Source organism: Magallana gigas, chromosome 8 (genome assembly GCF_963853765.1).
Source record: "Magallana gigas chromosome 8, xbMagGiga1.1, whole genome shotgun sequence".
In the NCBI taxonomy this organism is placed as follows: domain Eukaryota; kingdom Metazoa; phylum Mollusca; class Bivalvia; order Ostreida; family Ostreidae; genus Magallana; species Magallana gigas.
The window spans coordinates 38,229,458-38,256,855 of NC_088860.1; the positions used below are offsets into that span (position 1 = coordinate 38,229,458).

The 27,398-nt window shown below is 33.3% G+C and overlaps 2 long non-coding RNA genes across 2 annotated transcripts; both read right to left on the minus strand.

The window, feature by feature from the left end:
- Positions 1-3,751: 3,751 nt before the first annotated feature.
- On the minus strand, positions 3,752-7,568 carry LOC136270851 (uncharacterized). Its single transcript, XR_010708728.1, has 2 exons — positions 7,166-7,568; positions 3,752-5,611 (listed from the first exon to the last, which is right to left on the minus strand). It is a non-coding gene; the product is annotated as an uncharacterized lncRNA (long non-coding RNA).
- Positions 7,569-20,532: 12,964 nt separating this feature from the next.
- On the minus strand, positions 20,533-21,933 carry LOC117684337 (uncharacterized). The gene is made up of 3 exons (XR_010708727.1): positions 21,402-21,933; positions 21,173-21,280; positions 20,533-20,669 (listed from the first exon to the last, which is right to left on the minus strand). It is a non-coding gene; the product is annotated as an uncharacterized lncRNA (long non-coding RNA).
- Between the last annotated feature and the right edge of the window lie 5,465 nt (positions 21,934-27,398).

The following is a 27,398-nucleotide window of genomic DNA, read 5'->3' on the forward strand; positions in this document are numbered from 1 at the left end:
TGATCCTACCTCTATCCTTTTAGAGGTCTTGTTGCTCTGCTTTGAATTTGTATTTCGTTTTATGGATTTTAGAGATGGTTGACGGTTTGTTATTGTCATTTTTTTCATTTATACTTATAACATTTGATAATTGCTATAGATAAAAACCATCGTATACCTCCATCATAATTATGGTTCTGTTTTATCATCGTACGTTTTGGTTCATCAATGTTCACCAAACTATTAGCTCCTTCACATCAACAGCAGTACAACTGTTATGCAAGAGAAATATTTACATGTACAAAGTTTGATGAGATATGACGTCAATTGCATAATCTACGTCATTTTAAAATTATTAACCATACCTTGTCAAGACGTACATGTATTTTCTGTAGGAGAGCAGTTGTTGTGGTTATTGTGAAAGGATTTATAACATTAGTCCCCTCTTTATATGTCAAAAAAAAAGATAACACTTTATATACCACATATGTCCACGATTAATGTTTTGCAATGTTGACTCATGTACATGTAGCGCCTACCTCATCTTCTTTTTTCAATGATTTTATTTTGCATGTAATGCTAATCCTTTGTTAGAAGGATTGGGGGTATGCATCATTTAAATTTGCAATGAAAAGAACGTCGTACAAATTCAGATCAACATATTTAATGCAATCAATAATTACAGTAGTTCATTATTCAAGGCCGTGCGCTATGTTAATTAAAGTTTGACCAGGTTGCAGTTTCCATCCGTTTTTGTTGTGTGTGTGTGGGTTTTTTTTAATAAATACACACACCAGTAGGTGAAACATGAATATTAAATAAGGAAATATTGAAATTAATACATTGCAAAGACTCTCAAGATTTCTTCATATTTTTTTTTATTTTGGTTGTGTATTGAAACCAGTAGTGTTAGAGGGCGTTTTAAAAAAAACAGAAAAACTGGAATTTTTCATTTTAGTGAATGAATTTAGCTTGGGACCAAATATATTTATGATTGTCAAAATATTATGCAAAAAATTGTGGAAGCAGAAACCTGGGACAGATTATAGTAAGAAGAATTCCATTTTTTTTACAGCCATTCAAGACAATCCTTTGAAATCAATTACATTTTGTGCTATCGTTCTGAAACGGTTATATCTTTGGGCTGTTCCTATCTAATCAATTAATATTACGACTCGCAAATGAAAGGAAACCACTCCCGGCGTAAGGAACAGTTTTACTTCAGTTTAATTTTGTTCCCATCACGAAAGAATCATAAACTGTTTTCGATTCAGTGGAACTATATATCAATACCACATACAGTGGCCACTCAAACGGGGGAAAATAAATGTCCGTCCTGTGCAGTTAAATCACTATTTTAAAAGAAAAATGAGGACCACTGGTCTGGTAGGATTTATATTATATATTACCTACTGTATTACATGTAACTGGCCATAAGAACGATAACAATTTTATTGTCCACAGAGACAGCAACTATTTTTTTAGGCTTCGCCTCGGGGAAGACATGGGAACAATAAACTTGCTATCGTAGTATTTTGTTACATCGAACAAAGCATAGAAAATATTCACAGACTGAGTTATGCTTTATAAAAAGTAGAGTTTTTTTCTTTTACTTTTTAGTTCTTAGATGCGTGCACTGTATTGTAAAATGTTTTTACCTAGAAGTATTTTTGCAAAACTAAACAGGATCATTTTCTCTCGGTTTTCCTTTTACGTTCAAGAAGGTCTAAAACATTTCTTGACGCGTCGTTGATGTTTCTGTCCAAGTGTTTCCTGTGTGGTCTTCCTTGATGCACAAGGATGCATTCACAGACACAACAAGGAAAGACGCCCGGAACAGCACACCAGGCATTTTGATTTCTTATGGCCTTCTACATTTCAATGCACTTATACTTTTATTTTCCCCTTCCTGTAATTTTTTATTACCTGTATGACTCATAAAAGAATTTGAAGATTTTTTAATAAAATGTTTATTTTCACAAATATATTATTCTTGTCAAATTAATATTTTCAAACGACTCTTAAAGCTTTGAGGTGCAATAGCTATACACACTTGTGTAAACACGCCAACAATATTCGCACAAGTTTTCTTCTAAGTGGAAAAAAAACAAATCTTTCATATACTTTGGCTGAAGCTTCCTCCGTTTGGTCAGATTAACATAAATAACCTACAGTCCAACGCCTTTACTTTTATTTGCTCCTGTAGACGTGGCTATTTTCATTACATGCATGACTCATGAAAGAATTTGAAAATGTATTAATGGAATATATGTTATATTTGGTCTGATTATTATTTTTTAAGGAATCTTGAAACTTTTCAATGCAATGGTAATATAAACTTGTATAAACATGGAGTGGTCGACAATATTTCTACCAATTTTCTGCATAATACCCTATTTCTTTCATATTCTAAGGTTGAAGCCTCCTCTGTTTGGCCTGCACATTGAAGACAAACTTGACCGATATGTAATCTTAATCTAATCTGTTTTTCTTTGATTCTCCAGCTACTACCCCCTCAAATATAAAATGGAATAGCAGATGATTTTTTTTAGTTTTATCATGCCTGTGTTCGTTTTGCCTAAACTGTATTTTGGCTAATCAATCATCTTCGACATGTATTATACTGTTATGTTACTTCCTTAATACATTTTACATATAATTAATATATTATGTGTCGGCATATTATTGATCGAAGATTGATTCCAATCAACCACGCACAACAAAAATATAAATACATGTATATTGAAAATCTATTAAGATAGCTTGCGGCAGCTGACAAACTAATTGTGAAGGCATTAAACAAACGTTAATTTCATTTATGTGCATTTTCATAATAAAATGATTTTCGATAAAACAAATAAGGCCATTTTGACGCATGCGCATATCGCGGCCAGCTGTTTCCTCGGTTCTTTGTCGCCCACCTTATATTCTTTTTCTTGACACACCTGTTGTATCTACTACTGTATTACAAAGTATTTTTCATCAAGATCTTTTCAATCAGTGTTCCACAATAACTTTTATTGGGGTGTGTATATGGGTGAGAGAAAAAACTGGGGTAGTGGTAGTTATTTAGGAAAAATTTAATGTTAAAAAACGAATCTCCGATTACTAGTAGATGCTCGGCGACGCATTTGAATGTCAAGGTACGCAGCTTTATAAACTGTAAAAACAAAAGATTTTTAAAGTACATAGTATGGCTGCATCAAAATGGTTTATTAATCAATAGGGCATCTTAGTTTGTTTTTATTCAACACTTTTGTGGTGTAACAAATTACTATGACTCTAGAAGATTTTAAAAAACAAAAAATCTGTTGTTTTAAAGCAAAATCGACTCTTAAAAACTTAATACATGTAAACGAATACGCGTTTTGAGCACTTCTGTACATCCAGTATCTGTGATTTTAGATGCATGAATACATACTTGCATTATTGATTTATCGATTCTGATATACCACACACTAAGACGATCAAATAGTCTTATCGTCTCTTCATGTAATGTAAATTAATTTCAACAAATTCTTGGTGTTTTTTATTAATATTCAGCATTTCAATCAGAAACTGTTGTTTATTTCGATTAATAATAGAATTTAGCAGCATAGTTTGACAACATCAAAGCATCTGTCCCCAGGAACCGTTGTACAAATCATGACTCCTTGTTTACAACGAGGAAGTAAGCCCGAGATGAAAGCACCTGCTTCTTTCTACATGCATAATTATAATTAAATCAAAATCTTTAGAGATCATTGATTTAAAGAAAAATAATATTAACCTATAAAGTTTGACTTTGAATTTATTTGACCACAAGTGGCATCCTTCATTATAACATCATAGTAAAAACAAAATTAATGAACAATGACATTATATGAATGAAACAAAAGCTGAAGATGGATAACACATCTATCAACCGAGGAACAGCAGACAGGGAATAAATACATAATTAAGCATGCAGTGGTTTAATTGAATTATAGATCAAACGCCGACATAAGCCAAAGCAATACATATCAAACACGTGTAGAGCATGTCATACAATCATGCCCTAATGACCTGAAAAGGTAAGTATATTGCTTAATTAAGGAGGCTTGGTGGTTGTAGCTACATGGATTTCAAAGTATATACCTACCTCAAACATGGAGGAAATTTCTACAATATGCGGTGTAAAAATATACGTATATCAACAGTTTATGAATTTTTATAAAGTATATTTTCATTTTCAAACTTTGAGGTACATTTCACAGTATGTGGTGTGAAAATCATAAAATCATAATAATTTTTTTTTATAGAATTAAGTCATTTTAAAGTTTATACCTCCATATTTCAAACACATAGAAATGTCCACTGTGTGGTGCGAAAATATATCAAGCATTTAAGAAATTAAAAGATAAACATAATTGATTGCAGACTTTTTTCCTGTTACTATTATTATGCTAATTGTGTTAGAAAAGGAAATTTACTAAGTTTGAAGATGTTTGCATACACGAGTACTAGACCAGCATCCCCCTTAACAACCTGAGACAGTAGTAGTGTTATATCACAGACAATTAATATGCAGATGCAAACTACATACTGGCCATAGATGACCAAGGATATACAGTACAAATACTGTGTTATATAGGTACAATCGAACCAATGCAGAGAAAAGACAAAGAGAAACAATTATGGCTATGTATATACATGGGAACAGGTTGCAAATATAGACAGACATTGAAGTTTTTTCATTTGATTCCAATTTATCATGATTATGATGTACAAATATAGTATAAAATTGATCTAAGAAACGATATTGTTTGGTTATTTGAAATAAACACCATATAAATGTAAACACGTGTATGTAGAAAAAAATGAGTATATTGGAATAATGAGTAAAGTAAAGGGAGTTGAAAATGATATTTTAAGTTCCATTTTTGAAAGTAAAAATCTATGCAATAAATACGGGCATGCAAAAAAAAATATAATAATGAGTGACTAAAAATCCTATGAAAATAAACTAACATCTATATAAGCATACTAGACTATATACATATGAGTAAATAAGTTGCAAATATTTCGACCATTCGATTCTAAAAAATATGTACAATCAAAATAGTATTAGCTATAGTAAATTTACTACAGCATAAGGTTACATTTCATGATTACTACTTGTATAAATCTACCGTGTAGCTTGGTTCCATCATTGAACATATTTAAGAACAACATCTCTTTGGTAATATTGTAATCAGTACGGTACTACCAGTCAATTCAGAATTGACAATTTGACAATCTACTACCATACAAGGTAAACGCCTTGAATAGATATAAAGCACAATATCATCAATAATCTTAATTATCATACAGAGCTCTTCGTCAAAGGATGAAGAAACAGGACAACCATGAACGATGCTTCCTTTTGCAAGATTACTCCCTAGATTACATCTACAGGTAATTGGTGCAAATTTTCAGATACCGAGGATCAAAATGCTGGAAACGCACACCAATGTATCAGAATCCGCCCAATTACGTATTACATTGGAGCTCTCTTATTGGTTTGTCAGTGATCCCTTTCCTCTGGTGGACGGTAGGGTACCCCCAGATGTCTGAAAACCGATTCTTCTGTGGGGGTGGGTAGGGGGGTTCCCTTAAAGACTTTCTCGTTTCCCTGAAAAAGTGAAAAGTGCAAAGCATCAACAAAGTCCAGTGCAAAAGAGTAGTCAATAAGATTGAAAATGAAAGTTTTGGGGAATTCCCCTCCTAAATTAGCACCTTGCAAAACAAACCTATAAAAGAAACCAAAGAAGTCATGGTGAAGTAGATTTTTTGCGCCGATAGCAATATTTCATATTTGGTTTGCGGTAACTGGGAATGGTTAAACAAAAGAAAAACGCAATTTCCTCAGCAAACTTTCTCATCAATTCCAATAATTATTGAGTATAGCAGGTTTCTGGTGTCTTGGGTCTGTAATTTTGGAGAAATATATTGGACAGTTCTACTGAAATCATCTAGCTTATTCTGAAGAGAAAAATCTGTTTCAATTTTTAATTACAGAATTATATGAGTCGAGAAGGAATATTGACACGTCTTTAAGAGGTCTATTCAAAACGACTTCTAAATTAAAGAACGTGGGATAATATTGATTAGTTGTAGTTTTACAACTCGTTTGACATATAAATCACTAGTACGAAGGTTTCAGCAATATTCTAGTCAAGGTTTCAAGATTTCTTCTTATAGTTCTTGAATTTAGCACACACATGCCGCTACAAATAAACACAATGACCTTATCTTATGGTCAAGTGTTATCCAAAAGACTGTCCTCCTTATCCCAAAGCCCGCGAATTTCCCCCATTAGAAGATTTCTGTCGCAAATCAAGTCGTCAAAAGAGTGCCAAAAGAACTTTTATTGACATTGCGTCATGAGCATAAAAGATCTCGGATTCACCTTCAGTATTCAAAGAATGAATTCCTTAGCTTTCCTTATTCTTATTCAATCGTGATCCAAGAATTCTTGCAACCTGTTAGTGCATAAATGAAAGAAGACCTTCACCTTATAACCGTAGCTCAGTGTGTGGTATTGCATGGGAATCGTGTGATGCTGAGCAATAATATTATATATCTGCAGCTTAGTACAGCGATATGGTGTACAGAGAGGGGAAGTAAATTGCCAAAGTGCGTCAAACGCCGATTTCAACGCGCAGCATCTCCGCGGGAAAAGGATTGAGTATTGGCACGTGACCATTGCAGCCTTGTAATTGACACAGCTTGTCGGACAATTAAAGACGTTTAAAATTACTAAAAAAACCTGTCTAGGTTTCCCCTTTAAATGATAATATATATTGGTAAGATTGGAAGAAGTTTTCTGAACGTTTTTTGTATGCAGGGGTTGTCGATATGTAGAGACATTGCAAAAAATTGCAATCAATATATGTGTAAGAGTAGAATTGCTTGAATTGATTCCAATACTTGTTAATTGTCAATGATCTTATCGAGCAAAGCTAATCTTATTGAAACGTCTGCACTTTTAAGAGTTCTCTATGTTTTCACTGCAATAGTACAGCAGGTATGACGCCCCTTGAACAGCGGGTGTATAAGTGTACGCTTCGCTTCATTTTCACAGATCTAATATACATGTATATTCCCTGTGGACTCCAAACATCTCACCTTGAAATTCTGTGATAGAATGACAGCCGTTAATTAGAAATCAATTAACCTGTCTCACCTCGTCATAAAGTAAGTCCTAGCTGTCTGATGTTTCTGTGGGTCTGGTGTTTCCGCGATAAATTAATGACGTCGTCAACCAATGCAAGTGAATATTGAAGGTACATGTAGAAAAGACAGAAAAATTGCAGAGAGAGAGAGAGAGAGAGAGAGAGAGAGAGAGAGAGAGAGAGAGAGAATATCTCGCACAAATATATATAGTTGCAGTTTATCAAGATGCAAAATATACACACAGTTAATTATAGTTAATTCGTTTTAAAAAATAGTTAAAATACACGTACTATATATGGTTGTCTTTACAGCTGCACAGCGAAATGCGAATTTTTGTTAAGAAAGTACCCTTCATTTGCATAATATCGTATTCATGTAAAGAATCCCAGTTTTGACTTTTAACTCATAATGCATTTTCTAATGAACACTTTCCTTATCTTACTTTAGAATAAATTAATCTAATAATACATTTTTAAAGAGAAACAACAGATTCTATAGCTCAAAATTGCAAATAATAAACAATTTATGTTATCTTATCAACTTAATTGAATGGCGCAAGTAAGTGGTGCTACGTCTCAAAGCCCCAGTCATTTGCGCGTCTAAATACGCAATTGCTACGCTTATTTAAATAAAATAAGCAAAATATTAAAAGCTTACAATTAAACACCACAGCATGCGCCATATTGGTAAATGAGAAATCAGTTTTTATTCTTAGAAATTTAATTCTTAAAAAGAAAAAGCACACTACTTGCGATGCCCAGTGTACTAAGCAATACTAGTTTAAACTTCCTTGGAACTGCAGCATACCGACTAGCTTTGTTAATGCCTCTAAAATCCATAACTTGATAAATAATGGAGAAAAAAATTAATTGGACTAGGATAGACGTGCTCTTGTATAGGTTGATCCTGTTTCTGTTTTCTAGGGGGTTGTACTTGGTGTTCACACCTCACTGACAGGTAGAGCTTTCAATTGCACACTTTTTGTCAAGGATGCCTCTACCTATAGGTCGTTTAATGTCTCTACTTACGACAATCAAATGTATCAGAGAATATTCTTCTCATTTAAGGAATTATCATTTTGTCATTTGTTAAAATATTCATTTGTGTTGACAACTTGATATCTTTCGGTAGACATTTATGGGTTAATTTTGTTGAAGTGTAAAAAGACAGTCCTAATCACACACCTGCAAACAACTTACATTATACACTTGAAAACAAACATTGTTATTGCAATTTCCAAAGAATCTTCTAATATAAGTACAACAATAAATAGTTAAGGTGCATCACACTGCACTCGGTTTGATTACGTATACTTTGTATGCAATTAAGTGCTCCGTACAAATGATGTTTGAAAGTGGTCGTTTTTCACGAACAAAAATACGCTTCGTGTAGATATTGCCAATCAGTTTGTTGCAAATAAAAGTCGTTATATGCACTTAAATTTTTTTGGGAAAAGGTATTAAGGTCAACAATGATCGTCTGCGATTACTGCTGGAAAGGTTTTTGTCGTTACAAGGTCATCTGCAATTTGTACAACTTCTTTCTAGACAAGTAAGTCAGTTTCTGATCACCCCGGTATTTAGTGATCCGGAAAAGTACACCAACGCGCGTGCGTACTCGTCAAATGGCACTACAATGATATCAATTATGCGACGGTGCAAAAAAAATTAAATAAACATGACTGATATTCATCATTACTTTGATTTTCTCTGTTTCTGTGGCTTTATTTTTTATAGATAAAAAAATATCAAAGTATGTTTTTGTAAAACAACCGGGGTTTAAGTTGTAGGTTAATATGTTCTTGAACTAGGTGCCAGAGCAATCACACAGAAAGTGTGCAATGCAGCATTGCCAATGCGCAGAGTGAATTATTGAACACATCTATAGGTCCTGATGATACAATATAATTAGATTATCCTTGTTTCATTTTCATCTTTGCACAACAACTAGAGAAGAGGTAAATTTAAAATATTCATTAATGATTTCAATTAAGAAAATTCCTATAAAACCCCCCCATTAATTTGGCCACGGGGCAGCGCGAACCAGGAAGATAATGACTAATATTTCCACACAGAAAAATCGACATGCATGTGTATTTAACAGATCAAATAATTTATGAGGGTAGCCGGACATCTCGGCCCAACGACACCTCGGCCAAGGGCGTTTGACACCTCGGCCCAGACGGGTCGGCCCAAATTTATTGACACGTCGGCCCATGTAAAAGACACCTCGGCCCAATAAAACTTTCGGTTCTACTTAAAATAAATATAAAAAATAGGGGCAGATAATAACTTTATCTATTCATTTATTTCTTCTTTTTATCTCTTTTTTTGAGGATAATGACCAACGACATGAAATATTGAATCGGCGCTAAATGTAATAAAATGTCAGGTAATATTCAGCATCAAAATGTTTGTACAAGATGCGCACATGATCATTATATTTAAAAACAGTATGATCATATTTACTTAATCAACACTGAATGATTAGTATATTGTTATTACACAACATTAATGAATAAAGTTCATTTAAAGTCTATAAAAAATATGTTTTTATGTGGAAGGTTAGATAGAAACAAACCTAAATCAACTTTTAGTGAAAAGGTTATGTCTCTTTTTTTTAATTTACATCGATATGTACAATAAGCGCGCATAACTTCGGACATCTGGTCACACTTACATACATGTATGACTAAACCTGTCAATCAACCTATGTGTAAATGTTTTATTGGATCGTCACGCGTCTCATTTTTTTTTTGTCAACAGCCAATAGAAATTTGATGATTTTAAGGTTGTCAAAATCTTATTACTTAACTTTATTCACTACGATAATAATAGAATTTGTGAATTTTGTAGATCAGAAATTTCAGGCATTGATGACACACTTGAAATATATATTAGTGTTAAATCTACGAGTAAAAGATTGCAATATATAGATATTTTCATGATTTTATTAAATCTACAAAGATTGATCAGAAAGTGGACACAATAAAAATATTTTTCGTAATAATGAAATGAAATGTCATGATGTGTTGTTTCTCTGACGATTTTGTAAATCTGATATGGGGTGGTACTCATTAAAAGGATATATATGGACTTCGGTGATCTTCATTGTCATCCGTGACACGCGTTTGATACTCCAAAGGAGAGTGCTGCATCCTCTTGTTTGTTTAACTATTAGCGTCATTGTCGTTGTCGAAATTGTCGTCATTTTCTTAATTTTACTTTCTTGTTTGCTTAACAATTAGAGCTTAATGGCCTCATTTTTTTTTATTAATTCAATTTCTTTTACAAGTATTTGATATGTAATACTTTGAGAAAATATAAATGTTTATAAAATAAAAACATTTAAATCAAATATCTTTGTTTTAATTTTGCTTGAACCTAGATGTCTTTTACGTGAGCCAAGGTGTCTCAAATTTTGGGCCGACCCGTCTGAGGTACAACGCAAGACTTTTCAATCAAATTTCCAGGGAGGTACATTGTAAACCCGTGACACTCGTCAAATTGTGCCCGTTAAACTAGTTTCCAAGCTTTGTGTTTAATATTGCTTCCTTTGATGGATACTTTCAAAGTCAAACATCGGGTCTTGTATTTAAACTAGAAACCTGAAATGCACCAAACTCGTTTTCAAAATATCAATCAATAACTAGAGGCACTGTGAACAAGCTCACAAAGTATACCCCCGCTAATAAAGTACAGTACCGATCAGACCCAAACCTAACACCAGAGTAAACCCAAACTAAATCCCAGGTTTACTTGGGGTTTACTCTGGGTTTACTTTTTGAAAATGTGGGTCCACTCGGGGTTTGCTTTGGGTTTACTCGGGGTTTACTCTGGGTATTTTAAAATTGCTTTTGAGGTCAACTGTATGTACTGAAGTGTGAAGCAGAATAGTATTTTAATTTTACTATCATACTGTCTGTAATTCCCACCCCTTGTATATACTGAATACACAGTTAGAGTCTGCTTTCAGGGGTATACTTCTGGCCGGGTTTACTCTCTGTGTCTGTGTTTACTTTGGGTTTACTCTGGGTCCACTCTAGTAAACCCGAGGTAAACCCATAGTAAACCCAGAAAGTAGACCCAGGGTTTAGTTGGGGTTTACTTTCTGTTAGGTTTGGTCTGATCGATACTGTATAATAATTCAAGTATTCTCTATAAAAAAGTAATCGTAGATAAAAACTATGAACTTTTTCTTTCAATATATTTGAACTTGCCCAAATTCAAACTAACTTGGTTGAAAATCAGGACACACCCTCAGGTCATAAGCAATCTTTGTATGAACTAAGAACTTCCATTGTTCCTTCATAAGAAAGATATGGGCTGGGCATGATTGCACAGACAGACGGACAAGGTGATTCCTATGACCCCCCTTTCAAACTTTGTTTGCGTGAGTGTAATGAAACATTTAAAAATATACATCTCTTTAAGCTGACGAATTAAGAGGGAATATATTTGCAACTAAAGGGTCAATTTAAAGACGCACTACAATTCAACACAGTGAGCTACAAGACAAAACGTTTGAACACAATACTATATTGAATATTATTTTAATGGTATTTTTAATACCTCTGGGCCCATGTTATTTGAAAATATCCAAACAAATTGCACATTGAATCCGGATTTCCAACCTATTGGTTCTCTCCCGGAAGTCTACAGACTCCAAAATACTTCTTCTGGTTTCTGTTGTCCTCTGGTGTTACTAGGTCGTCCGTCAGAAAACTTGTCAACGAAAGAAGTTTAACTTAAAAGCATTGCACGTATGGAAACACAGTAAAATGTTCACATACATGTACCAGAGGAAAACAATCGTGTTTATGTTAATGTAGTGCAAATAATCGTTCCGGTAGAAATGTCCAGATAAGTTAAAAAAGAAACAAAGGGATTGCACAAAGTTTACAATCGAGCCTAGATTCATATAAATATTACAATAAATATGCGTAAAGCAACGGGATACACGTATGAGGGAAAAGTTAAAAATAACATATATGCATTATTAATGCATGTTATCATTTCGATTAGAACTTCGAACATATGACCTCTGCAGGGTTAATTTTACGACAAGACATCGATTACAGAGCAGAACTAATGCAGGTTTGAACCACATTGCACGTTACAGAACTTTGTACAACACCAAAGCTCGATTTACAATCAAATAACCTTCCAATTTGCATAACGTTTGTGCACATTACGAACGTTAGCACTAAGCATTTTGCACATAAATATCAAAATCTCGTTGAAATAAATGTGGTAATGAACTCTTTCGACATTATGTAAACAAATACATACATTTATCACACGATATTTTAGCTCCATATGCGCGCGGTATATATCGCTGATTAAATATATTTTTGATATCACAATAAGTATTCTTATGCCACTTTACGTTGCTCTGAGCAGAATGATTGACGTAGATTGAAAAAGTAACAAAACAATATCGTTGAAAAGTCAAGAGTTATATGATTTTGAATTATGCTATTTCATAAATTATCTTTCATAATTTAATCAAAATTTGTTAAAAAATGATTTTTTTTCTTTTAAGGTAAGGTTTGTTGGACTCATTTTTAAGGAAGTGTACCAAAGTTACATTCCATTTTGTTCACTATACTAAAGTCTTTCCTCTTGAAAATTAAATGATATTGCCGGTGTTACGACAAAAAGTGACCCCCGTAGAATATTGACCCAAATTTCTACAGAGAAAACTGACCCAGGGTCAGTATTCTATGACAAGTATAGGGTCCTTTTTCTTCAGATGAGAACCATTCCAGACCTGTAGATCTACGACCCCCCACACGTTGACTGACCCCCATAGAATTTTGATCTCACTTATGAACTACATAGAAAGTAAAGAAATTCAAGGCGATGCATTTAGCATTCATGTTTTGAAAGTGTCTCGGGGGTTGGGGGGGGGGGGGTAGCGAAAGCATATGAAAAATTAGATAGAACTAAGCATGCACCTCTAGTTTGCATGTTGAGCCCCTTCGCTTAGCCATTTTAGAGTTGTGCCCCCCCCCTTCCCCGATGTATTAGCATTACATGTATGATGTGCTCGAATGCGCTCCCTTTTTGAATTATGCTTGCTTCGCTAAATAGAGCCCATTATTACACTTACTTTTCCTCTCCGTGCCCCGGAGGATGCATGAGGACGTGCAACAAAAGACGCCACTTACGTCAGTCGCTGACAACAAGTCTCTCTCCAATTGTTCCACCAGAGTTCTCCATTGTACGCCTCCAGGTGTTCCTTGGACTTCCTCGCCTTCTTTTTCCTTCAGGAGCTCAGGTCAGCGGAGTTCTGATATTTGAGTTGTTGTTGGTGTTTGTTTATATAGTTGATGGTTTGATACCTTGTCTTGCCAGTGTCTTTTCAAAATTCTCCGAAGATATTTCCAATGGAATATATCAAGTTTCTCCTTATCTTTTTCGCTGGTTCTCCAGACTCCAGGGTAACACAGTAACACAGAGTCGTTGAATATTCTCAGCTTGGTCTTAGTGCTATATTAGGCTGATTTCCATAAACTGCTCAGGGATGGAAAGGTACTCCTGGCTAGCCATATTTTTTTTTTTATATCTGCTTCTGTCCTTCCAATCTTGTATATTGTGGCTAGGAGGTAATGGAATACTTGCACCTCCTCAATTTCTTTGCTGTTTAGGCTGGTGACATCTTTCTTTTTCCATTTCCACATGCTTTTTGTTTTATTAATATTAATATTTAGTTTTCTATATCTTTCCTATATCTCATCAGTCAGCCTGGTGTATTATCTTGTATGTCGCTATATTTGCTGGATATCAGCGTCAGGTCGTCGGCATAATCAAGATCTGCTAGTGTGCATGAATTTCCAGCGTATACCTCGTTTCCTATCGTTGGTGTTTTTCATTATCCAATCGACCATAATGATGAATAGGAACCCAGACATGACATATCCCTGCCTCATTGAACCATTCAGTTGTTTTTCCGTTTTCAATAACACTGGTAGTACTTCTATCATACCCTTTTCTGATGATGTTAACATATATATATATATATATATATATATATATATATTATATATATATATATATATATATATATATATATATATATATATATATATATATATATATATATATATATATATATATATATAATATATATATATATATATATATATATATATATATATATATATATATATATATATATATATATATATATATATATATATAACAAGACAATGCTATTAATATTAATCAACAGAATGGTACTACGACAAAACCATCCAGTCATACAGTAAGTAACCATCGTACAGTGCAGACAAAGACGCGCAGATGCAGAATAGTCCTTCAGTAACGTATGCAATGGTGGTGAACAGCCCTCAGGAAAACAAATCTTTTTCGGAATCCAAACAATCACATTCGTATAATGCGTTTACCGCGGATTCAAAACAGAAATCGTCCACGTTAAACGACGTGTTTACGAACCAGGATCGTGCTTCAGAGGTTGATACTGATGTTGCTGCAAAGGATAATACTCCAAACTCCTTCAAAGGATATACTTTTGTCCGCAAAAAGCATACACCCTCGAAACCTTGCCAATATTAAGGCACGTGATACCACTTTCGAAAAGGTTAAAGAAGATATCGTCAGCTGGTGCCACAACAAAAATGTCAATGTCTTTAGCATCTTCCTTTTGGCAAATCACTCTGCACGACGATACCCAACATTCGTTATCCGTGTAAATATTGACGAAAAAGATTATAACAAAACTCTAGAACCTGATTTCTGGCCAGATACAATATCAGCCAGAGACTGGATTGTAAGAAATGAAACCACGAACAGATAAAATGGCTCCGTCGTCCTCATATTTATCAATTTTAATGATTCTCTGTACATGGAATATACATGGGGCATTTAGTGGCATAGCTGAACTTAAACAAGTAGTCACGTTTAGCGACATTGTATTTGTATCAGAGCACTGGCTCTCTAAAAACTGTCTGTCAATTCTTGAGACCTCTTTTGATCATAAAGTTACACTTTTCGCAAAACATGGTGTTACCACAAATAATACTACCAGAGGCGGTGTGGCTTTTATCGTTAAACAATCTGAAGACTACATCATAAACCAGATTGAATTATCTAATGAACGTATTCTTGCAATCAAATTGACAATCCGACAAAGTCATGTATATTTCATTGGTTGCCTACTTCCTTCGACAAACCTGTCTTTTGAAGCTTACAAGGATGTGCTTCTAGAACTCTTTGATCTCTATGACGAGTTATGCGAAAAACGGGCCTGTTATTATATGTGGAGATTTTAATACAGACATAATAAACAAACGCAGCAGCTTGAAATCTAAACTACTAGTTGATTGCGTCATCGAACGAAACTTGTGTAATACATTTGAATCCGATGAAGTGTTTTCGTATCGATCAAAAGATAAAAAATCCCAAACGTTATTGGACTACATTTTTGTACCGGAATGGCTGAAATCGAAAATTATGTATAAAGAAATTTACTCAGAATTCAATTATAACATTTCAGATCATTTTCCAGTATTTGCAGAAATTGACTTTGAACAAGCTTTTACACAAACTTCTTTTGATTTATCGAGAATTATACCCAAATGGAATGTTGCAATTTCCGATAATCTGAATTCCTACAAAAACAAGTGTGACAACTATCTGTACATATTACAGGAAGATACACACCGCAAAAATGACATCGATCAACATCTGATGAAAATTACAGCTTCTCTACTAACAGCATCCGACCAACATATTCCACATGGAAAGTTTAGACATTACTTAAAACCATATTGGAAAGACAGCGGTCTCGACCAAGCTCACTATGACATGAGAGATGCCCGCCGATCATGGAAAGCTGACGGGTCACCGAGATCAAGAGATGCAAACTCGTTTTTAAACTATAAGAAAGCAAAGCAAAACTTTCGAAGACTACACCGACAGACGGCAAAACAATGGCAGCAGTCCGTATTTGACGATATCGACAAGGCAACAGAAATGGACCTAGGAACGTTCTACAAGACGGCATGGAAAAACATGAAACGATCCTCATCTAAACTCCCTAGTTCATTATCATATCAAGGCAAGTCCGCAAACAACATACCTGACATGTGTAACTTGTGGAAAGACTATTACTCAAAACTAGCAGAGGAAAATCAGGACGCGACTAAATTCGACAAGTTATTTAAACAGCATATTGACCAGCGTGTGCACGATATCGACAATGATCTCAATTCAACATTAGATTAAAAAATTTCAATATCACGCGAGGAAATTCAACATCATATTAAATCATTATCCAAGGGAAAAGCACCTGGTCCAGATTTTCTCACGAACGAACATATCATTTTTTGTGGCGATAAAATTGTTGATGAATTATGTATTTTGTTTAACTCGATACTTAGACATGCTCATGTTCCCGAAATGTTTAAAGTTGGAAAAGTTATATCAGTTTTCAAAGGTAAAAACAAAGATAAAAGTAATCCTACAAATTATAGAGGTATAACTCTAACATCAGCACTTAGTAAACTGTTTGAAAAGGTTATTCTGTCTCATATTGAAAATGATTTATTAGATAGACAAATCTGTTTTCCACATCCATTACAATTTGGTTTTAGAGCTGATCATGGTGCTGTCCCTGCCTGTTATGTTATAAAAGAAATCATTGGTTATTATAATAGTAGAGGTTCACCAGTTTTCTGTACATTTCTTGATAACGAAAAGGCTTTTGATAGAATATGGCACAATGGTCTCTTGTATAAGTTATATGAACTTGGAATTGACAATACCTTGTGGAAAATTTTAAAAAATTGGTACTATGATAGCAAATGTTTTGTATCTTTTGCTGGAGTCAATTCTGAACTCTTTAAAATATCTCAAGGTGTTGGCCAAGGTAGGGTGCTCAGTGCCTTTATGTTTCTTGTTTATATTGATGACCTATTGTATGAAGTATGTACATCTACCAATGGTATACCGATGGGCAGTTTGCATATTCCAGGGATTCTGCTTGCCGATGATACAGCGCTAATAAGCAACTCGCCTCGATCTCTTCAAGAATTATTATATGTTGTTGAATTATATGCTTACAAATGGAGATTACATTACAATCCAAATAAAAGTGTCTCTATTGTTTTCAACAAACAGTCACATATTTCATTGAAACTTGATGTTCACCTCTTTGACAATGTGATACTCAATTGCAACGATGTTATTTATGCTGGCTGCTTATTGCAGGCTAATCTGAAAAGTGATAGACTTGTAGAACGAGCTTGCAAAAATGCAAGAAGTAAAATTCATTCACTCCATCCTGTTGGCGTTAATAATTCCCAAATCAACCCAGCTGTGTCAGCCAAAATTTGGAAAAGAATTGTTCTTCCTTCTTCTCTTTATTCATGTCAACTTTGGACTGATATCACAAAAAAGGACCTGTCCAAACTGGAATACACCCAACGACATTTTTCAAGAATTGTGCAAGGACTCTCGAAATACTCACCTTCTCTATTCTGTACATCAAACCTGGGCCTGTGGTCAGTAAAAGGATATATATATAAATGCCGCCTTCTATTTCTCGGTAGACTAAAGAGAGCGGACAAAACCACTGTTCATAATAAAGTTTTTATGTTTTTATCTTCCGATGATATTTCAGATAAATATATTGTTACGAAGATAATTCAAAAGACAGCAATTGAGTATGATTTGTCTCTTAATGTTAATACAGATTGTGTGTACAACAAAGCTATATTTTCAAAACAAGTTGTCAAGAATGTGTTTATTGAAGAGGAAACAAAATGGAAACAATTGTTGTACAGCACTCCTGAAATGTCAGTATATAGAAATATTCATTGTAAATTAAAGCCAATTCATTTATGGGCAGTTGTTTAAGAAAACCCTGGTCTAAGAAAATATTTTAATCGATTTATTGCATTATTGTCTATGAAAACAGTTCCCAAATTGTGTAACCATTGTAAAAGAATGGAAAACAATTTTAACATGCACATTATGCTCAATTGTTCATTATTTATGAATGAGAGAGACAAACTTTTGGAAGATTTATTAGATATTCTAGATGTATTTGAATATGTTTCTTTTGATTTGCAAGATACCGAAATCCAATATTTGGCTCTATTAGGGTGCATTGCAAATACCAGTTTTGCCCAAATTACATTTGAAAAGTGGAAAAAAATTATAATTTGTGTATCGAAATTCGTATTTTTATTGTGGGATCATTTTGTTATTGATTGTAGAAAAATCTAAAATAATACTGTTTTCTCCTGAACTGATTGTAAATATGTTTGCAATTATATTTATTTTTCTCCTACTGTTTTTTGTTATTTAGTTTCATGTTAAACATCATAATACTCTCCAATAATGTGGAGGAAATAAAGAATATCTTATCTTATCTTATCTTATATATATATATATATATATATATATATATATATCAATCAGATATCAACAATTCCATAATGCTTGAGTATATTCCATAATTCATCCCTAATTATGCTGTCAAATGCTTTCTTGAAGTCTATAAAGCTTATGTATAAAGGTGCTTGCCTTTCTATGGACTGTTCTAGTATGTTTCTTAAGATGTTAAGTTTTAGCTGTTCTTATTTTCCCCTTCTCTTCTATATATGCAGCTTGTTCTGGCCTTAATTTGTCCTCTATCCCATCTCTAATTCTGTCAATCTCTACTTTACAAAAACTTTCAAAGGAACAGATTGTAGTGATATTACTCTATAATTGTGACATATAGTGCGATTCCCTTTTTTTGGTATTTTGACGATGAGTGATCTTTTCTAGTCTGATAATATCTCCTGTTCATCAACGATTCTGTTGAATAATACCGTTAGTTTTGGTGCCGTTGGTGCTACACTTTCTTTTAACAGTTATGTGCTGATGTTATGTATTTCGGGGCTTTTTCCGTTTTTCATTTTTAGGATTGCTCTTTTAACTTGCCCTCCTCTTATCAGTGATGATATGTCCGTGTGTTGCAACCAGTTTTAAAATAAAACCACTATTGAAATAAATTATTTCAATAGTGGTTGGGAATTTATTTCATTAGAAAAATCACTTTGCAACCACTATTGAAATAAAGCCACAATTGAAATAACTTATTTCAATACTGGTTGGGAATGTATTTCATCTGAAGAACCACTTTACAACCACTACTGAAATACAACTACTACTAAAAAAATATATTTAAATAGTATTTCGGGATATATTCCATTTTGAAAATCAATTTACAGACACTGTTGAAGTACAACTAGAATTAAAATTATTTTTTCAATCGTAGCTTAGAATGAATTTCTTTCTTAATTTTTCTTTGAAAATTTACATTTTTTCTTTACATTTCTCTTTCTACAAACATATCATGTCCTATGATAATGTATATTATTTGCACAATTGTGAACATCTTGTAAATTGCCAGAACTTCTATTCAAACCCCCTGTATATTGAATAATCATTTATTGATAAATATTATTATAGATATTACTATTCATATAAATTATTTCAATAGGGGTTGGGGGTTACTTCACTACGACCACTATTGAAATATATTATTTCAATATTAGTTAAGGATGTGATTCATTTCAACCACTATTGAAATAAATCATTTCAATAGTGGTTTTATTTTAATAGTGGTTGCAAGGTGATTTTTCTGATGAAATACATTCCAAACCACTATTGAAATAATTTATTTCAATAGTGGTTTTATTTCAATAGTGGTTGCAACAATGCACAGTCGGAATAATAGGCATTAAAATTACATCCTACCGCTATCAAAATATTTTATTTCAATAATGGTTGTAATGAACCGCATCCTTAACCACAATTAAAATAAATTATTCCAATAGTGGTTGTAATGAAATGCATACCTAACCACTATTGAAATAATTTATTTCAATAGTGGTTATAATGAAACGCATACCTAACCATTATTGAAATTATTTATCATAAATCTATAATGAAATATAAGTGTAAACAGATAGCCATACTCCCAGATAGCAAGCTTATATTGGCCCAGCGTTGGCCCGATGTTATCATTTATGTGGGTCCAATGTCGGAAAATAACATCGGCCCAATGTAATTTTGCTCATCGGCGCAGCATTGCACCAACACGCTGGCCTGACGTTGGCCCATTGTCAGTAGATTGACAGTTTTAATGTTGGCCCAATGTTGGGGCAACAATTTAATCCAACCAACATTCCCCAAACTATGTCCTTAATTCCTTATAAAACAATCTCACAAAGATCAACAGTAAGGTTAATCTTTATTGTTTTCTCAGAGAAATATAATCAATATTCAAATTTTCAAATGGTTTTTTATAGTCGATCTATATACTTCCACATCCCTTCAATCTTCTTCATTTGTTGTCTTTACTCCTATTTTCCAATCAGATGCATAACGAATCACAATAAATGCGCTTGGTCACTATGTTTAGTTCAGTTCTAATTTAGTTCTCTAATTCTGACCTCGTTGATAACTTCAAAAGCCCGTTTTCGCAAATTGCTGCTGTAAATTAAAAAAATAATCATATAAATAGAATTGCATTTACATTATAAAAATAATAATGCAGAAAAAATACTCAATATATAACGATTTAAAACAAATAAATTTGTTTGCGGGAAGGGGGTCTATTTTACTGTGCACAGTTTTAATATGTGTATCAGAATTTGTTTTGCAATATTACTATTTTTTTAACTGTGCATAAGTCAATTTGAGTTTTCCGGGGAGGAGGCCAGGGGCGCGGGGGGGGGGGGGGGGGGGTCTGGATATATCCGACCTTCTTTAGATCCGTGCAAGACCCACAGCTTCTGATTTAATATTATCAGCATATCATGCCGATGATTTATCATACAAACATACGAAGGTAGTATTTAATAAAGCTGCATTGAGGATAATTATATAATTTTGCCATGACATATTCTGATCATCTCACATCATTGATAAAAAAAATTGTGCCTTCAATTCCTACCCTAAATATTGAATATTATCATAATATCAAATTTAGTTACCTTAGATGTTCCTTAACTTGAGCCGATAAACTGCATGGTTCTATTCATCTTCACAAATAATATAGGAGACAGCCATGTCACCGTGTTTGAACATCAGCAGGAGAATGTCTGTACAAGAACATTGCCTTTAATTTGCTTTCAAATTTTCATTTAAAAGTATTGAGAACATCATTGTATAATAATCACCCATATATAATAAAAATCTGTAAAAGAAGATCTGCATACTTACATTATTCCTACAGGCAGCCATGATGATAGCATAAGATCAAGTTACACTGATGGATTTGTCAAAAATGACATCACAGTTCTTTTGGCGGTAATGTTTCATTCACGAGTGCAGAAAAGTTACTATGCATTGACACTGTATTTCATTCAAAGTGTAGACAAGTAAAATGCTTCATGATGGACACACATAATATAGTCATGCACATTTTAAAAAAAATAAACAACTAAAATTCTAAATCTGAAATTAATTTGAATACATTTATATTTATAGTAACCGTTATATTTTACACATTTCACACATTTTAGTCTGTCGGCCCGACATCAGTGCAGTGTATTCGCGCCCACCGAGATCAATTTGATATTGGCCCAACGTTGGCACAATGTTTATGTTCCTACGTTGGATGAACTACGTTGATCCAATATTGGAACGATGCCAATGCACCAACAGTGATAAATACAACGTAAGTCCAATGTTGGTCCAACGTCGTTCTACCAACAGCGATATGTAGCCAACCTTTCAACCATAAGCCAACGTTGGGCCAACGTAAGCTTGCTATCTGGGCTATGACCTGGAATTGCTAGTATTACATAATGGTCACTATGATATTTATGTGTATCGAATGGTGTTAATGATAATTAACAGAATGAACTCTGTGAATCTTGTAGCACTGCGTAATATTCCTAAATGATGTTATTAAACCAGGTGAATAATACGGGCATAATTATATCCAAATTGAGAGTTTAAAAACAAGTGTCAAATTTGGCGATTCTGTGTCTGCAACGATAGCTCTGATACTCTATATTGAGTCATGTATTATGTATTCTATATATTAACCTTTGTAACCTTTTATGCCATGTATGAATGAACGTATTATGAGTAATTGATGCCTCATACATAAGTTGGGAACTCGGAGACTCAGGACTTGGAGACTCAAATCCTGCATCCGTACTCTTTGATTGGCAGTTTTGTTACTTTATTTAGAAATAAAATATTAATCTTAATTTTGAACACTAAATGTTCACTCATGATCGTCGTAAATGGGCCGAACTAGTCAGAACTGTCCATCATAAGCAAAATGTTATATATACCCATGTAAATGATGCTGAGCAGATTCTTAGACTTTTGATTTGGGCTGCTTTTAGTTGATGTAATTCTAACTGTACAATCACGATTGTTAATAAACTATTGGTCAAAGAAGTACTGGACTTCGTAGTTTGAGTATCATCTCCAGAAGATAACAACGTTTGAAAGCTTACATAAGCTATAAATTATTTTTTGAAATGCAGGGGTTTTGAATAGAAGTTCTGGATATTTACAACGTTGTCTTCTAGTACAAATAATTTACAATTTCCATGAAACATGATATATCTATAGAAAGAGAGAGGTAAAGAAAACATATAAAAACAATTCCATATGTTAATCTGCAAGGATTGGTTATTTCTGCACAACTGTAAAAATCCTAAAATAAGTACATTTGTTTCATAGTCTTGATTACTATTACCATAAAATATGCAAGTCTTTAGTACCTTTATTGTGTATTTGAATTGTTTGTTAAATAAAAACAAATGTATATGCATGTTTATCTGCGAGAATTGTTTTTTTTACTTCTACACAGCAGTGATCATTGTACAATAATTGTGCATTTGATATTACTCGTTAGATTTCTTGTATTTCAAAATAGTTTGCAAATATGGTATACAACTTCTTTATTTCCAAATGTGTTACATAATAGTGATTTCATAGTTCTAAGTAATTCATTCCCATCTACAATTTAAAAAAAAAAGATTAAAAGTAGTTGAACTTTAATGGTGTCTGTAATGTAGTTCTTATCATGAAATACATCCCTAACCTCTATAAAATCATTACTTCAATAGTGGTTGTATTTCAATAGTGGTTGCAAAGTGATTTTTCTAATGAAATGCGTCCCCAACCACTATTGAAATAATTTATTTCAATAGTGGTTTTATTTCAATAGTGGTTGCGACATTCAATTGTTTATAGGTCTAAACATGGAATATTCAAAATGTAATCGAAAACATCGCCCTAGCTTTGTTTCATAACAGCTAACATAGAATTGTGAATTATGTATCTTGCTTATGACTCAACGAATGACCCTCAAATGGTGGTTGCCTATTTGAATGCTTTACTGAAGCATTATAAACATTTAAAACATTTTTTTTTAATATTGAAGATCATGACCATGCACCTTTAAGTGCAAATGATTAAAATATTGCCATGAATTTCTGTAACGTGTGAAGATACCTCAAATATTTTGAAGGAGTTACTTATCTATACAAAATTGTATATACATGTATAATATACAATTCTCAAAATTATGTTTAACTTTGCATGACACGAAAACACAATATTATACGTTATCAATATCTTGAACAATGAAATCATATGACATCCAATGTCTTTGAACACGTTAAAGGTTGAAAAGTGTTACAAACGTTTCGATATCGATCTTAACATTACGTTTATTAATAATTATTATAAATAAATCAGGTATTGCAAGAACAACAACGAAAAGCGCTTGTCCAATCAATCATTGTCAAAATAGGGGCACGTGCTTTCAAACTAGTTTCCTAACAAAATTAACCTGTGCGTGTCTTAATAGCTATACTGGGAACACTTGTGAAACAGGTGAGTATTCTACTTTTTATTAAAATTATCAATGAATATACCTACTTAATTTCAATTACTATGATATATTGTATACCAATGAAATTTTTTGGAGAATAAACCCAAACGAACCGCACCGATATTGATTTAAATTGAAAATTGGTAAATAAACGTTTGTCATTATGGCAAACATTCATATATATTTATTCACTTTCTGTCCCCCTTCTAAATTTCTTTAAATGATATGAGCGTTATGTACTTATAACACAGAAAATCAAATCATCAATTATGGTGCGTTTGAAAACAATATTTCTTTAGTATTTCTTACAGAACTTGACTGACTCTCCTCGCAACTTCAAACCGGATCACGATCGATCTGATATTATACGTATGCTTATAAATATAATTATTTCATTGATGTAAATATTTTTTTATAGTTGAATAAATTCAAATGATTACTTTTATATTTATTGAATACCAAAGTTTTCATTCATCTTGTAACAAAATGAAAACAAAATTGTGGAATTAGAAAACTATCATCTATAGGATTGTGCAATATTTTGGCAGCATAGTTCTGCTGTGTCAATGCCTTTTTCGTTGATTGCGCACTATTGTAGAACCCTCCCCCCAAGATTTTGAAAAATAGTCAACATTGAGGAAAGGGAAAAAAGGGAAAAAACGCAAATGTAAGCATTTACTCATTATTCTTTTTAAAGGTGTGGTCTCATAACTGCAACAGTGGGGGCAAACAAATTTTCATAACGCGCTAGCGCACGTTAAAACATTTGAGAGTGTTATTCAATTTGTATGCATACACTGTTGCATTTTGAGAACACATTTTTAAAAACAATAATGATTAAATACATGTACTTAATTACACGAGATGCACTTTTGTGCCTTATGTTTTCAGATACATATTCCTCGTCAACAGTCTTTGTCAGATGTCTTGATGACGTATCACAAAAAATCTTCAACCTTTGCGTCAAAAATACCCGGATTTTGATCCAGATGAATGTTATATAGGTTTTGACGACGCTTACTGTACCAGAAGTATCCATGGTGATAGTCATTATTTCGGACAAAATTACAAGGAGTGCAAAACAAGTGAAAAGGTAATTAAATAGAAATTAAAATTGATATTTTGTACGACGACATTTAATCTATACATTGTTCGTCTTTTTTTATAACATATGGTATGCATGCGCAACTATCAACATCAAATCATACTCGACAACTCAAAGTAGCTAACTCTGGAGTAATCAAATAGGTGTTTATATTTGCACAGAAAAGTAATCCTGAAAGAAACATTGGATGAAAAGTACATGAAAAGTTATCTAGCCATTAGTCTTAATTCTTTACAGAATCTGACGGAAGGTATTGAATACAGCAATGAACTTCTCTGCGCCCGTCATGATCGTCTGTACCACTTAATAATTCTTGAAGTTCGACTTCAAGTGAAACTTCTTTGCAAATTTTTCTCTCTCGATGTGGTTTCCTCAACACCTACGGATCAACAAGTCCATCTTCAATACTTTACTGACCCCGCGCTTACAAGGGCTAAATATTTCAATAGATGCCGAGCTGGAGAGAAGCTGTATGTTCGGGCATTGAGTGACGTCACAGACAGTAACATCAAAATGAGATTATCACACTGCTATATCATACCAGCAGTGATCACTGACCTTGGGATGCAGTATTATATCATCAAAGATGGGTAAACATTTTTTATCACATCATTTACAAGTACCTTAAATCCCCCTGCAGTATTTTTTTAAAAAAACTATATAGTTGTCTTTTTTATGAAAAATATTCAATTGCTAATGATTGCATGACCATTTAGCAATACATATAACGATACGTAACAGTAACAGAAAATGTCAAATAACATTAAAACGTCACGGGTATGATACTTTTTGATTAATGGTAATTGTAAACTACTGACGAAAAGTGTTTCATCAAATTTATTAGTTTAAGAAAATTTAACCACTTTACTTTTTCCGATATTTTTGTCGTATTCAATAAGGTCTGAATATTTAATTGTTCAACAAATATACACAAATATATGTCGAATGTTGCTAAGAATACATAATACATGTAACTTAGCGATTTGTTTTCTTAATTCGTCCATTTATCTTAAAAGCAGTCACTTTCTATTGACAATTTAATAAAGAACCTATTACTACACTGTATAAACAGTTCATTCAAAGGACGGTTTACACCTCCAGTTTCCCTTACACCTGCCTTAATATAAAGGAATACATGTACTTTTTATCAGTTCAGTGGGGATCACATTCTTCTTGCGTGTGTCTATTTAACTCACTTGTTTAATGCTAGTCAGCGAGCGTCATTTGAAACAAATTTTATACGTTTTATTAAATCTTGTAACCGTTGTCCGCTGCAGTCCGAACTTTAACAAAGACTAATTACTTTATAAGCACTCGGTCGTATAAGTGGCATAATGTTTGTTGAAGAACACAAAAGTAATATGCAGCATATATTTCCACCTTTTCACTCGTACAAGTTCATTTATGCGCACCATCAGACGTACTGTATGTTATGAATCTGCCTTGTATTTACGTAGGTGAATATACTTTTGTGTCTTTGCAGGTGTGTTATTGATCCTAATGCTATAGTATTCTATCAGATAGATCACGAAACAAGGTTCTCCTTCCAGTATGTTGAGTTCTCTAGCAGTCATGGTGCTGTGCTGTGCGCTACTTTCTGTCAGAAAAATGATCATTCTCCCACCTGTCAACCCACGTGTTCTAGTCACGTGGCCAGAAGTTTAAGGGAAAATTACGTTATCAATATCCAAAATGATACCGACAATGATGACGAAAAACGTCGTTAGTTGAATATGGTAGGTTATAATTCACAATATCCGATTAAAACGTGCTGAATTCTGCTGTTAAATGGGAGGAAATATTTAGGTTATGTTTTTCTTTTATATTTTCAGGTCTCCCGCACAACTTTCAGTGTCAATGCAGTATTTCCATTTTTAAACAAAATGAATGTTTCTGAACAGATCGAAGAGCTTTGATTCATACATCGAACATTTATATTATGACGCAAAACACAGGAATAATTTTGCATTTAAATATGAACTATAACTGAGTATTATGCATTTTTGTAATGCTAATGATTGCACAATAGCAAATACTGATTTATAATGAAAATATGCACTGTATCTACTATATAGCATTTATCACTATGAGGATAAATGTCGAAAAAAATAGCTTCTTTGTTATTCTCCCTTTCTCTCGTTTATGTAAATCGAAATATCGACTATCTATTGAATATTGTAAATAAGTCGACACCATAATGATACCATTTGCATTCAAATTATATTTGGATTTGAGATTAATCTTTAACAGG